The sequence below is a fragment of the Sus scrofa genome, chromosome 16, assembly GCF_054392235.1.
Source record: "Sus scrofa isolate SSC_HxYL_T2T_F1_AM1 chromosome 16, Sscrofa_HxYL_maternal_Yorkshire_Landrace_v2.0, whole genome shotgun sequence".
In the NCBI taxonomy this organism is placed as follows: Eukaryota; Metazoa; Chordata; class Mammalia; order Artiodactyla; family Suidae; genus Sus; species Sus scrofa.
In genome coordinates this window covers 67,662,458-67,674,342 of record NC_139398.1, presented here as the reverse complement: position 1 = coordinate 67,674,342, position 11,885 = coordinate 67,662,458, and the positions used below count along the sequence as shown (strand labels likewise).

At 49.1% G+C, this 11,885-nt stretch overlaps 1 protein-coding gene across 2 annotated transcripts in view; it reads left to right on the top strand.

Moving 5' to 3' along the window:
* Positions 1–11,885, top strand: part of WWC1 (WW and C2 domain containing 1) — a 176,791-nt gene that overhangs the window by 32,281 nt on the left and 132,625 nt on the right. The window lies entirely within an intron of this gene.

Here is an 11,885-nt window from a genome sequence, read left to right as displayed (position 1 = left end):
AGAGAAGAAGAACTGAGCTGGGTCTCCCACAATTTAGAAGTCCAGGTCCAGCGGTTGTGACAGATCATGCAGGCTGCTTTTAATAACACACCTTCCATCTGGAGCCCTGCAGTACAGTGCACAGAGCATGGGGATTTGAGCATCATTTGTAACGTTGGCCAGGTGAGCTGGCCAGAGGGAGTTCATGTGCAAGGTGTGGACAAGAGCCCTGGCCTCCCGGGGCTGTGCTGAGGAGCAGTGAGCCATCAGGTCAAGCCGCTGGCAGGTGCCTAGGACCGAGTCGGTCATTAATGCTGCTCTTTCCTGGCCAGTCCTTGCCTCGCTGGCTCTGCCTTTGCTTAGCACTTTGTACCACACCTGGGACTGGCCCCACTCGGTCACCATTCTTGGTTGATTGCACCTGCGGCATTCTCGCAAAAGCAGTGGAGGGCTCTGATTGGATACAAATGTCGTGCAACCACAGACTCCTTCCTTTCTCATTAGAGCATTTCCAGTGTCCTCCACCAGCCCTCGTGGGGTAGGCACGGGGAATGTTTTCACTTCCTTTCCCCCCAAAGTATCAGCATGACCTCAGTGTCTGGTGACTCTGTTTGCCGTGGCATTTGGCGCTCCCTCCGTCAGCTCAGCCAGCCTGCATTCTGGGCTGGCTGTGCCCCAACCCCTTGCCCACCTCCGGTAAACCAGCCATGCCAGCTTTGTCTCGAGGCCCTTTGCCACCTGGGAAAGGGTTCTGCCTTTGCGAGGTCCCTTTTTCTTCCTTCCCCTTTGGAAACATCTCAGTCAGGGAGAAAGTTCTAGAATTTCCAGGAAGCCACCCGATTGCCTTATTGACTGATAACTCCATTTACCTTGGAGCAGAGAGACCTGTAGTTCTGGGTTATGCTTAGGATTTACCACAGGCTGACGTCAAGGCCCCAGCGAAAGCCTGAGAAGGCCTGGCCGTGCTGAGTGCCTGTCAGACAGGACCAAGAAGGCTTTGAGGTTCCTTATTTTCTATATGGAAAAAGGACCCCTTCTTCTGAGCCAGAACTTCAAAGGAAGCATTCCAGCCCCACACTTCCTTTCGGTAAATCTTAACCAGTGTCAATGTTTGCTTTTGTGCTGTAAATCTTAGGAGGTAGGGGTGGAGGTGGAGGAATTTCAGAAGCAGGTGTCCTGCCAGCAAAAGTTAAAACTTAATCCGCTGTTTGGGGTGTTTGGGGGAGAGGGGTGGCTGGCGAGGGGTGCGTTTATAATTAACGAGCCATGCTAATGAACCTGGAATTAGGAGCCGGCCTTTTGGCCACGTTGTGAGGATTCCTGGACCTTGTGCCCGTGGCCACCTGGAAAGGAAGAGAGTGAAGGAAAAGCCACCTCGCTTCCACCCCTGTTGGGGCCATCGGGGAATGAAAATGGGAGGAACGGGGCAGAACAGTGATTTAAAAAATAGAAAGGTAAAGGGGAAAGTGAAGTAATTTGAAAGCAGGAGGTGTTGATCACTGTGGCTTTGGTTAAATGTGAATTCTTCGAACAGTTACTAAAAGACGGCTCCCTCTCCCCCACCTAGGGACGTAAGACATTGAACAAGAGGGTCCCGGGAATTGGCCTGGGACCCACACTCCAGGAAAAAGCCTTCAGAGTTTCAGTGTGCTGCCTAAGAGACACCCCCTCGGAAGAAATCCTTGAAAAACATGGATGATGGGTGGAGGGAGGCCACGTGGGTGCGTCCTGTAACTTGAGCAAAGGCAGCCACTTTCGCCTGGACTCAGTTTTCCTGGCAATAAAATGGGGGACACATCCGCACTCTCAGAATGTAAAGATTGGTTGTGATTGTGGATGCTCACCACAGCCTCCAGGAATCACGAGTTTTGTCCCCAGCTCTGCAGAGCCCATGATCCCCTATGGAATGTGACGGAGGGGGGTGGCTTGGCAGGAGGGGACCTGCTGATCCAGAGACTAAGACCTCCCGCCGCCTCTGTGCATACACTCCCTGAGGCCGCTTTTCCTCCTCGATCTTCAGTTCCTCCAGAAGGAGTCGAGGCTGGTAGGGGAGGAAAGGGGACATCGTTGGGGGCCGGAGGATGCAGTGAGGTGTCAGGACTGTTGGCAGGCAGGGGCTGGTTCTGGGGACCACAGGGCTCTGCAGTTCAGTAAGAGGGAGATGGGGAGAGTCGGGCCCCCCTCACCATCCCGCGAAAGCTGAGTGAAATGAATCTTCTGACTGTTATGAAGCAGCAGGTGCCTCCAGAAACCTGTGCCACCCAGCCCTCCTACCTCTCCAGAGCCTCAGATGGACTTCAAGGCAGGGCTGCCAAGAAATAGGAAGCTGGGTGACCCACAGCTGTTCCCCAGTTTGGGGCCATCAGAATCCCCCCTCCCACACCAGGGGCAGGGGTCACACTTCACCCTGCAGCTTCTCCACTTCCTCACATAGCCTTGAGGGTAAGAGAAACACAACCAGGACATGGCCTCAGTCACACAAGGAGCTGCAGAGGTGAGCTGGGGTGCCATCTGCACAGTGGAGTGAGGTCGAGCTACCGTGATATGTGGCAAGCATTTCAAGATGGACAGCAAAATTCAGAACAGCATGCTTTGTGTTTAAAAAAAAAAAATGAGTTTAGGAGTTCCCATCATGGCTCAGTGGTAATGAACCGAGCTAGCTTCCGTGAGGATGCAGGTTCGATCCCTGGCCACGCTCAGTGGGTTAAGGATCCGATGTTGCCGTGAGCTGTGCTGTAGGTCGCAGACGTGACTCGGATCTGGCGTTGCTGTGGCTGTGGTGTAGGCCGGCAGCTACAGCTCCGATCTGACCCCTAGCTTGGGAACTTCCATATGCCCTAAAAAGACAAAGCAAAACAGTTTAAAAATACACATCCATTTGTAGAAGAGTCTTATGGAGGGGCTCCAAAAATTGAGGTATTCCACAGAAATATTGGGCCCACAACAGGGTTAAAATAGCTGCTGGTCCAGCATCACCCTTTGAAGCATCACTACTTTGGACCCACTTTGTGTTCCCACAGCCTCCCCTCTCCCACGTCACTCAGTTACCTGCCTGGCTCATGTGGTCACTTGAGTTTGCAACTCCCAGTCAATGGAGAGCGAATGGAGGGAGATTGTGTTGTAATTCATCTGCTTTAAGGTGGACTTGGCGTTTTGTTTTGTTTTACAAAAAACACCATGTTAACATCTACAAACGTCAACACGCTGACACCTTCAAACTGGGGCTGAATCTTAGAAAAGCTGGTGGTGTGGTCATGGCTGACCCAGGTACAAACTCTGCTACTGGCTTAACTGGTGCCGTAGCTCTTGGGGTTCAGTCCCAAACGGTTTAAGAACTATTGTGGATAGACTTTTGCTCTTATCAAAAAACCTGTCTTTGACATCTTCTGGTAGAAGTCAAGAAAGGTCCAGAATCCAAAATCAAAGTCATCTTCAGGTGTTTGGAGGAACATCAGAGGCATTATCCGTGGTCTCTCAAAAAATGCTGCCCCAGCACTCAGTGACACAAAGAATGGCACTGTGTGAGACCCGCAGGTGCAGGTGACTCAGAGGGGAGGCGGGTTCGTTCTTATCAATACCCAAACTAAAGCCATTCACGTGTAGTTTTCTTTTCGTATATGGGAAAGAGAGCCATATAATTAAGTCCATATCTGCAGAAGCCTAAATGAAATTTTCCAGTAGATAGAAAGTAAACGTTCTAAGATAAAGAAAGCATGGAGCCATAGCTTATTGGCAGTGTGTTTTTCTTTGTTGTATGTATAATAAAACTTTTGTAAGTGAGGCTCACTCTCTTAGATTTGATGAAGTCAAGTGTGTGTGTGCACGCACACTGGGTACATACGCTTGCTCGTATGGAGTTCCCATCATGGCTCAGTGGTTAGTGAACCTGGCTAGCATCCATGAGGATGTTGGTTTGATCCCTGGCCTCGATCAGTGGGTTAAGGATCCGGCGTTGCCGTGAGCTGTGGTGTAGGTTGCAGGTGCTGCTCGGATCCCGCGTTGCTATGGCTCTGGTGTAGGCTGGCGGCTACAGCTCTGATTAGACCCCTAGCCTGGGAACTTCCGTATGCCACAGGTGTGGCCCTAAAAAGACCAAAAAAAAAAAAAAGTTTCTAGTCTCATAAACTATTATATGTAAACAGATAACAAGGTCCCATATAGCACAGAGAATTCTATAAATCACAATGGAAAAGAATCTGGCGAAGAACATATGCTTATGTATATGTAGCTAAATCACTCTGCTGTACACCTGAAACTAACCCATTGTAAATTAACTATACTTCAAAAATAATTAAGGTCTATTGTCTTAGCAACTTTCAAAATGCAACACAGTATTATCAACCATAGTCACCACGCTGGGTATTACATTCCTATGACTTTATAACCAGAAGCGTGTACCTTTTGACCCCTTTATCCAATTCACCCACCCATGCCTCAAGCAACCACCAGTCTGTTCTCTGTGTCTATAAGCTTTTTTTTTTTTTTTCTTTTTAGATTCCATATTCAACTGAGGAGGTAATCTTAAGTTTCCTGATATTTTAGGGGCTTGCATCCCTGAGGGAGGAGGGGAAAGGTTTCTGTTGCCTGTGTTTGCAGGTTGGCTTTTTATTTGTTTGTTTGCTTTTGCTTGATTGGGGTTTGGGTTTGCTTTTTTGTTTTGTTTTTACATTTCATTATATTTTCTCTGATTTGCTTTTTTTTTTTTTTTTTTTTTTTGCTTTTATTAAAAATACAGCACAGAAGTACCTTTAGAGTCTCAAGCCCCACCTCAGACCTCCCTGACTTCCAAATCTCATGGGGGGTGGGACTCCAGGGGCTGAGAGGCCAGCTTCACCTATCTGTCTGCCTAGGCTGAAAGCCAGCCAGCATCTCCCCATTCATGAGACCGAGACTGCCCTGAGGCTCATCGAGGTTTCAAAAGAATTACTAACGAACCAATTACCTATCTAGTTGCCCTGCCTCTCTCTCCCTCTTCCTTCTTCAGAGGTGTCCTGAGCACCTCTCCTGTGCCTATAGTATCAAATAAGCTTCTACAAACCCTCCTTTCTCTTCCAGGCGTGCCCTGGAGATGCCTGAAAACTATATGTTACCGCAATCCTTAACCATTTTCTTTAGAGCCTTTACTTTTGTTTTTTGTCTTTTGGGGCGGGGGGGGGCACCCCCATGGCGAGCGGAAGTTCCTGGGCCAGGGGTGGAACCTGCACCACAGCAGCAACCCAAGATACAGCGGTAACAACACCCGATCTTTAACCCCCGAGCCACCAGGGAGCTCCTCTTTGGAGCCTTTAAGTCTGAGATGTGCCCTCCATGCTGTGACATACCCCCACCACCACTACCAAGCCCCCTCCCCCCACTGCGGGGAAAAAAGGCTTCTGCCCCCCTGGAGTGATGTTGATGCAAGGCCAGGTGTGGATTTATCAGGTTCCTAAGGACGAGCAGCACTTAGGACCTTTGCAACCCAGAGAGGCTGCTCTGAAGTGATATTAGTCTAGAAAGGCAGGTGTAGAGACAGTCCGTTTAGAAAGTGCTGGTGTGGCTGCCAGGGCTTTCCAGAAGGAGAGGGACATGAGGGAAGAGGAGAGCCCGCCCAGGCTCCCTGCACAGCTCCCCGCCACCCCCCGCCCCGTATGCCCAGATCCATCATTTTGAGCACTGCGACACTGCTACCAAAGGTCCCTAACAGATATATCCTGCTTCCCTCCACTCTCTAAAATGATCTTAATACAGGGTTCTTTTACAAATTCAGTCTCATAGGCCACCCCTCACGTGAAAAACACTGATGCTCTAGCATGGCACATGAGACCTAAGTCTGACCCTGATTTTGCCTCTCCTGCCCTATCCCGGCTCTCCTCCTCCATCCCGGACTGTACTCTGACCTCGGATCTGCAGAGGCATGGCAGTTTTGTGCATGTCAGAGCCTTTGCTAACTCTGGTCCCTCCACCTGGAGTCGTCCTCCCTCCTCTCTTCACCTTTTAACTGCCTGGGTTTGATCATCACTCACTCAAGGGAGCCTCCTCTAACATTGCCGAGTCGTGCAGACCCCCTGCTCACAGTCTCCTACAACTGCTCACGCTATTGGTGTGACTGTCTTCTCCGCAGAAACTGCATATGTCCCCCGAGCAGAGGCTCAGGCTGTTTTCTGTGAAACTGCATCCCTAGCGCCTGGCTCCATTCCGCTCTGAACACATACGTTGGGCAGATGAGTGACTGGCTGACACTCCTGCTAAGCCATGATGCTTCTCCCAAGAGCCTGTGGAGGTCCCGTCCCCAGCAGAATGTGCCTGAGGAGGCTGATTGGTGGGATGGAATGCGACAGGTCCCCTCTGGTATCCTGGAAACCAGAGCGGATGGGAATGTAAACTGGGCCCAGAGGCTGCATTCTTGAAATTTCACTTCAGCCCAGGAGGAGCCTGCGGGGAAGTGAACCTGACCTTGAAGTTCTTGCCTTTATTTTTTTCCCCCCCGTCTCTTAAAAAAAGGAAAAAAAAAAGTGAGATAAAAGGGGCAATCATGCAACACATTCTTTCAGAGGGAGCTGTGAGGTGGGAGCTTCTAAGTCACGCTCCACTCATCACCCAGTCCACTTCTCGCTGGTACATGTGCGCCTTGCAAGAGTCCTTGCATCGTGTACCCTGGAGGAGGTAGGGTTGCAGGGGCATGCTCCCCGGGCGCTCAGAGGACCACCTCAGCAGCAGTTTCCCAAATGAGGTGCCACAAAAGCCAAAGAGTGGACTGACGATGATAGCAGGTGTTTACTGAGCAGCTGTTATGTCCCCAGGAAAGGTGCTCAACACTTGGCCTGCGTCACGTGATCTGGCCCTCCCAACACACTTATCATCCAGGAATTACTAGGCCAGTTAAACAGATGAGGAGATGGGGCTCAAAGAATCGAAAGCTCTGCCTATAGCCACACAGCTGGGGGCAGAAGTGCCAGGATGTGAATATATATCCACTTAGGGGCTTCCACGCTTCTGCCCTGACCACGGTGCCATCTCCAAGTTGTCCTGACTGCCAGCACCTGCCCACACACTCTATTCATTCATTTACTCGAGTTTCCAAAACTTGATAAGAAAGATATGAGTACTTTCCTTTCTCAGATGGCTAGACTGAGACTTAGAGAATTTAAATTGCAGACCCAGGATTTGAACAGGATTCCATCCACCTGCAAAGTCCTCGATTTCCTCCCCCTTAGGCAATAAGGGAAGTCTGGGTTGCTTAGGGCGAATCACTTTTCCTGTCTGATTCTCGGTTTCCTCATCTATAAAACAAGGACACTGGGCCCTTATCAGGGATTTTCAAACCTGTGTTAGCCACGGAGCCATTTTTTTCAGGTGGAATCTTGGTGTGTGGGTGTTGAACCCTGGTGTGTGGAACCCTGCCTTTGCCTCCCAGGCCTGCTTCAGGCAGCCTGCCTGGATATGTGGGTCCCTTCCACTCCACCCATCCTCAACCAGATCCCAGTTTGAGAACCTCAACAGTAGGCAGCTTCCAAAGGCCTTTCCTTTGTGGTCAGCCATCTCTGCTTCCGTAATTTGGGGTCCCGCAGAAGGGCCAGGGCACGCTCTCATTTTTAAAGTAATGCCTCATGGGCTCCCACCTGCTCAGGACCCCAGGTCGGAAAGACATGAGCCAGAACACCCTTCCTGCGTGTTCAGGCACGGACTTAACTGTAGGGGATAAAGATGGAATTCATCCATTGTGTGGAAGGTACTCTGACTTGCTGGGAAATCCCTATAAATTAGTAGCTATTGCAAGACTGCTATGGTGAAACTGAGTGGGTTCAAATCACTGCACCTTCACCTCACAACCTGTGCCTTGAGGACAAGAGGCCAGATCTATCTGTGCTTTTGTTTCTCCTGTGCGTTGAGAAGGCAGTGATACCTACCTTAGGTCCTAGTGTTAAACAGCACGGCAGATGCGCTGAACAAATATTAGCCATGATTTACCATCGTGACGGCAAAGCACATGCTATTTCTTTTTTCAAAACATTTATTTTATTGAAGTGTAGTTAATTTACAATCTTGTGTTAATTTCACTTTTCTGTACAGCAAAGAGATTCCGTTATCCAGGCACATATTTTTCATATTCTTTTCCATTATGATTTATTACGAGATATTGAATGCAGTTCCCTGTGCTGTAGAGTAGGGCCTTGCTGTTTATCCATTCTATGAATAATGTTTGCATCTGCTAATTCCAGACCCCCCCCACCCCAGAAACCACAAGTCTGTTCTCTGTGTCTGTGTGTCCTGTTTCCGTTTTGTAGATAAGTTCATTTGTATAATATTTTAGATGCCACATATAAGTGATATCATATAGTCATATACTCTTTGTCTTTCTCCGTCTGACTTATTGCACTTAGCATAATGCCCAGCACAATACTCTCCAAGTCTATCCATGCTGCTGCAAATGGCAAAATTTCATTCTTTTTTATGCCTGAGTAGTATTCCATTGTGTATTTTACCCATACTGACACCATATCTTTTTTTTTTTTTTTTAGGACCACACCTGTGACATATGGAAGTTCCCAGGCTAAGGGTTGGATCAGAGCTACAGCTACTGGCCGATGCCACGGCCACAGCATCACGGGATCTGAGCCTACACTACACTACACTACACTACAGCTCTCAGCAATGCTGGATCCTTAACCCACTGAGCAAGGCCAGGGATCAAACCTGTATCCTCATGGATCCTAGTCAGGTTCGTTAACCCCTGAACCATGAGGGGAACTCCCCACACCACATCTTAATCCATTCATCTGTTGATGGACATTTAGGTTGTTTCCATGTCTTGGCTCTTATGAATAGAAGCACATGCTGCTTCTCATGTGCTATGACCACAGTTAGAGATTGGCTCCTAGAGCGATAACCTTGAGTTATATAAAGTTTGGGGTTACATCCTAAGAAGAAGAAGCGTTGCACTATACTCCCCTTAGTAGCTGCCCAACCACCTATACCAGTGGGTGGTGGTACAATTGTTGGGGGTCTTGCAGAGACCTGAACTTTCCTCTCCGTTTCTCCTACACGTGGTGGTGAACAGCCCTGCTTAGTATCCATACGCCCCTCTCCCAAAGCATATGGCACTTGAGATGAATTCGTTTTTCTTTTTTTTTTTTGACTTAGTCTTTCAACAGATAAGTCAGTGGTTCATAACTGGGAAAGATTGTGCCAACTCCTTTCCCACCATCCCCACCCCCACCCCCACCCCCACCCCAGCGGGGGGTGGGGGGGACCTTCGACAATGTTTGGAGACTTTTTTGGCCGCCACAACTGGGAGGCTGCATCGAATGGCTAGACCCCAAGGATGCTGCTAAATATCCTACAAGGCGTAGGACAGCTCCCCTCCAATGAAAACGTTTCTGGCCCCACATATCAGCAAGGGCTCACGGCAAAGGCCAAGGTCGAGAAACCCTGAAATCTATGTTAACTAAGCCTGCGTGCTGCAGGCCTGGTGATGAACAGGAGACTTGATCCTTGCTCACGCAGACCTTGTAGTCTAGTCTAGCGTGCCTTATGGAAGGGGCGGAAATTAAATGACTGAATAAACAAAGAAACGTGTAATTGCCCTTTGTTGTAAGTTCTGTGAAAGAAAAAAAAAATGGTGCCCTGGTGAAGGATAAATGGGGGGCAGGGGGCAATTAAGATGGCTCGGTCAGATAAGACCTCTGGGAAAGTGACATTTCAGCTGGGATCTGGAAACCCAGGGGCTAGCCATGCCAAGAGAGGAGGAAAGATTCCAGGCCTGGGTGAGGGTGTGCGGGGTGGCTGGAGCAGAGGGAGCCTTGGAAAAAGTGATGGGAGCTGGAAGAGGCTGGATGGAGAGCCAGACTTGCGGGGTCTTCAGGCCTGGCCAAGGGAGTGGATTTTGTTCTAAACACGAGAAGCCATGGGAAAGCCTGTCGTAGGGACATAGTGGGATCTGGTTTAATTGTTGTTTTTTTTTTAAGATTTAAAAATTTTGAACTGGAAGGGGTTTTTCCTGTGTTAAAAATGTTGAGATGCTCAGAAGCCAGTCCTGGCCATTGTAGGGACCAAGGGCTCCAGGGAAGCCTTGACCTTCTGCTGGTGTGAGGACATGAAGATGCTTTGAGAGGGGAGAAGCCGAGCTTGGCACCTGGGCTCCTTGTAGAAAGCAGGTTCCCCAGAGCAGAGAGGACAGGAACCCGGGGAGGGAGGAAGCTGCCCCACAACTAGCTGCCTACGGGGAGAGGATGCAAGCTCTCTCATTATTGCCTCTCATTTGATGTGAATGTTAGTTTTGTTTGTTTGTTTTTTTAGGGCCCCACTCACAGCATATGGAAGTTCCCAGGCTAGGGGTGGAATTGGAGCTGCAGCTGCCCGCTTATACCATAGCCACAGCAATGCAGGATCTCCCTCCATGCAGGATCTGAGCTGCGTCTGCGGCCTATACCACAGCTCACGGTAAGCCGGATCCCTGAACCACGGAGCAAGACCAGGGATCGAACCTGTGCCCTCATGGATCTTAGTCGGATTCGTTTTCATTGCACCACTCACGTGAATGTTGTTTTTGCCACGTGGTTCCCACTTCAAGTCCAGGGAACACCAGGGTTTGGGGAGCACTGTTCTGTTTGTATGCGTTGGTTCCGTGCACGGGTTTTGCATGCTTCTGCCCCTCACCAGCCCTGTGACTTTAGGTGAGTTCCTTAGCCTCTGTGAACCTCGGTTTCCTCATCTATAAAGTGGGTGAGTACTTTCCTCCGTGGCCTATGAGGTTGAAATTGTGCAATGTTTGTAAAGTGCTTAGCATGTAATCAAGGTTTCAGGAGTATGAGTTATTATGTAGTTAGCTTAGGATCGCAAACCCTGTCACAAACAACACATTTTAATTTAGTCCTTATAACAATATTATGAGATAGGTACTATGACTCTTTAAACAGCTTTGTAGGACTCAAATGCCGTACAATTCACCCACTTCAAATACACGATTAAATGACTTTTAGTAAATTCACAGAGTTTTGCAACCTTCACCACAGTCACTTTTAGAACATTTTTATCATCCTCAAAAGAAACCCAGCTCCCCTTAGCCAACGCCCCAACCCGAGTTTCTTTACACCCCTACTGCCAGCCCGAGGCAGCCACCAGTTTATTTTTTGTCTCTATAGATTTATCCGTTTTGGATATTTCGTGTAAATAGAACCAGTGTGCTTTTTAAAAAAAATTTTATGGCCACAGCAGCATATAGAAGTTCCTGGGCCAGGGATCAAATCTGAGCTTCGCCTGCAACCTACGCCACAGCTGCTGCAACACCCCTCCAGGTGGGGCCAGTAGAGCACGTTGCTTCAGAGGCCAGGCATTTACTTACCTTTTCTGTCTTTCTGTCCTTCTTTTCTTCTTCTTCTTCTTCTTTTTTTTTTTTTATTTTTTTAGTGCTGCACCTGCGGCATATGGAGGTTCCCAGGCTAGGGGTCTAATCAGAGCTGTAGCCTCCGGCCTACGCCACAACCATAGCAACGCGGGATCCAAGCCACATCTGCAACCTACACCACAGTTCATGGCAATGCTGGATCCTTAACCCACTGAGCAAGGCCAGGGATTGAACCCAAAACCTCACGGTTGCTAGTTGGATTCGTTAACCATTGAGCCATGATGGGAACTCCTGTCTTTCTGTCTTTTTAGGGCTATACCTGCAGCATATGGAAATTCCCAGGCTAGGGGTCCAGTCGGAACTGTAGCTGCTGGCCTACACCACAGCCATGGCAATACCAGATCCGAGCTGCATCTGTGACCTACACCACAGCTCATGGCAATGCCGGATCCTTAACCCACTGAGCGAAGCCAGGGATCGAACCCAAGTCCTCATGGATACTAGTCAGGTTCATTACTGCTGAGCCACGACGGGAACACCTACTTACTTTTTCTTTAGCCCTCTTAGGAGGCAGAGGGGGTTC